General features: G+C 34.9%; 1 pseudogene; it reads right to left on the minus strand.

Annotated features, from left to right (window-relative positions):
- Window positions 1-534: 534 nt before the first annotated feature.
- On the minus strand, window positions 535-1885 carry LOC101726591 (spindle and kinetochore-associated protein 3-like; annotated as a pseudogene).
- Between the last annotated feature and the right edge of the window lie 1289 nt (window positions 1886-3174).

A 3174-nucleotide genomic window follows, 5' to 3' on the forward strand; every position in this document is an offset into this window, starting at 1 on the left:
ATGGATCCTCTCCTTTCTCTCCATAGACTTATACCCATAACTCTAATAAGTGGACCTACAATTTTATCATATATAAAGACCACAGGTTACCAACTGATTAGTGTTTTCTAAATATTTGAGGAATTCACATATTCTGTAAAATAATAGCATTTTAACAACCAGTATTAGCATATATACTAAAATTATTTAGCTTACTGAACATTTTTACATTAATAACATACAATTAAGATTGCAATTCTCTTAAAATTACTAATCTGAAAAGTAGCAAATATTGTGCATGTGGGTGCACGCACACACATACACATCAAAATACAAAGAATGTTAGAATTCTTTTAACATTTTATTTTCCTTATTTGGAGATCAAATTAAGTCATAAATTTATATTCATTCATGTTCAATTAGATATTTTAGATTAAGGTTGCAGAAAAAATGTTTTGTGTTATCTCAAGAACTAGGCTTTATTTATTTATTTATTTATTTATTTGCAGACAAGCCAATACCTAAATCTTTATTGCCATCTAAAATAACCTTTCTGATCCTTATTCCTCCGTAATGGGAAAGGAATGTAAATAACAAATCCAGCTTTGCTTCATTCTTAGTCTGTTCAGTTTCTATAATGTATGGATCCAGTAGAATTTTTTTGTCAGTTTTCTTTGTTGCCAACCTCTGGGATGTTCCATCCTTCAGTTTTGAGGAGCCCTTTTCTGGGAGGCACTGCTTTCACTGCTACTGGAGTAGCTCAGTTTGAGTTGTATTTTGACAAAATCTGGAGAACATCTTCTGGAATAGCAGTTATCTCTGGAGGTGTGGGTGTTCTGAGCAGATTCTCATAAGACAAAATTGTAGGAGAGGAGGGGTCTACAAAATTCTCCAAGCACTGATCTGAATTTAAAACTAATGAAGTACAATCTTTAACTTCAAAATCATTTGATGAGCTGTGTGTTTCCGATAATGGATAGTTTGTGGGTACCAAAGCTGTATTGTTCTTTGTAGAAGGAACTTTCAAACCAGGAGTGCAGAATGTAGGTGTCAAAGGGGAATCTGTATACTTGGTATCTCTTTTTTCCAACTGCTGCATTATGGGGCCAGGAGTGGCAAAGCTATTATCACTGATCATGGGTTCTGTTTCTACAGCCACCTCACTTTTGATAGACTTCATATTTTTCATTCCTATTGTATAATCTTCAAATAGACACATAGTATATTCAGATACCAAAATGCTCTAATTTAGGAGTTACACGCTCAAAATCATCCATCTTTAGAGCACATTTTGGAGTTTTTAGTATTTTAACTACTGGCTGTCTGGTAGGTGGAGTTTCAATTATGGGCTCTTCCTTGTGGTTGCTTACAGCTTGTGGAGGGTTTGGTAGAACCTGAGATATCATATACCGCTCCAGTCCAAAATCTGCAAGCTGTGGACTACGCAGAGGCTCCTCAGAAACTGAACCACCTGGGACAGACGGATCAGACAGGCTGTCCTTCCCATGAGGCTTTTGAACATGATCACAGCTGGCCATCTTTGGGGTAAGAATCAGCGATTTCCTGTTCAGAGACGGAATTTTCCTTGACACGTGGATTATATCCATACTTCTGGAAAAACTCTTATTTTTATGATATCCGTTGCATTTTTTTTCATCAGTAGTTTTGTTGCCTTAATAAAAACAATGCTTTCATGACTTTCCAATCTTGCTTTATCAAGAAGAATATTAACATCATCCTTCAGAGCCCGGACTTCTGAATGAAGGTCATGTAAAATCCTCATTGGATCATCTTCAAATTCGCTGTCCTCTCCGTCCAGCACTTGCTGCAACCCGGCCGTCTCGCAGTCTAGCGTGCTGGCCAGGAACCGCAGCTTCCCGCAGAAGGCCTGGATTAGGTCCATGGATGAAGGCTACCGAACCAGCGCCAGTACTCAAAAAGTGGGCTTTATATGTATCACTAAACTGAGGACAGCTTATTCTCCAGGAAAATACTCAAAATCTCATGGTACTTGAAGAGATAATGTGAGTCACACCAGTGTCATGGCACATGCTTAATAAAGTAGCTCCTGATAGCATTATTAATGATTTAAACATTCTTAGAGTTTTTTGTCTCCTCAAACACATTTCTTTTAATAATGTCTAATTCTGTTCCTTCCTGTGACTAGCAGATAATCATAGCCATTTTTATTCAGTCGGTCACTTCTTGAATTGTTCTGGGTTGCCATGAGTATAAAAAAATCATGTAGAACACAATTCTCTTCAATAAGCATTTGCTCTTTTTTCCCCTAAGAAAAATTGGTTTGTAGAAATAAACCAGTTTGACTAAAGAGGTTTTTAGTGGACTGATGGATTCCAAAATTACTCTTTAGCTGTTTTACATATGCCCTGTATTGTATGGAAAGTAGATACAATTTAGTTGATGAATTTATTGGTTTTCCTTGGTAAAATTTCACCTGAGTTGCCATAGTCTCAAGCATTACATTACATTTTATCTGGCAGACTTGTGTATTGCATTCATTCTCTCTACATAGTCACAAAGACCTGACAATTTTGATATCTATACCTCTGGTGATTTTGGTTATCTTTGTATTTGGAATTATATATGGTAAAAAGAAAACAAAAGAGGCAAAGCAAATCAGTACTCTGTACCCTAAATACACACCCGAATATCCTTAGATTGAAAAGGAAAGCCATAAACATGGATTAGAAATGGCAGATGGCCAAGATCTGGCTTTTTCAATCACTATTAGTTTTTAAAATATCATAAAAAAGAGATTATATTACTGTATTTTAAAATTTGGAAACATTCTCATATCAGCTGGAAAGTAAATATGTAGATTTTAATTCAGTCTTTATCAATGAATACTTATTATATGTCTGCTCTGCAGCTTGTAGTTTGAGACTAAATTAAAAAACAGCCCAATCTTCTTTCTTTATGAAGCTTAACTACACTCAATAATTACATAATAATAGATTGTCCTAATTTTATGATAAAGGAGTATAGAGTCTCAACTGGAGCTCTTTTATATTAAAAATGTAAAATAGTGCAACAACTTTGGAAAAGTTTGCAATCTTCTCTGAATTTAATACATAATATATGACCAATCAATCACAATTTACCCAAGAGAATGAAAACTTATTTCCACAAAAAAAGGATGTATGACTAAAATTCCTAGTAATTTCATTAATAACA

This window comes from Heterocephalus glaber, unplaced genomic scaffold, assembly GCF_053883595.1.
Source record: "Heterocephalus glaber isolate CG9 unplaced genomic scaffold, H.glaber_assembly_v1.0 deba00001442, whole genome shotgun sequence".
In the NCBI taxonomy this organism is placed as follows: Eukaryota; Metazoa; Chordata; class Mammalia; order Rodentia; family Bathyergidae; genus Heterocephalus; species Heterocephalus glaber.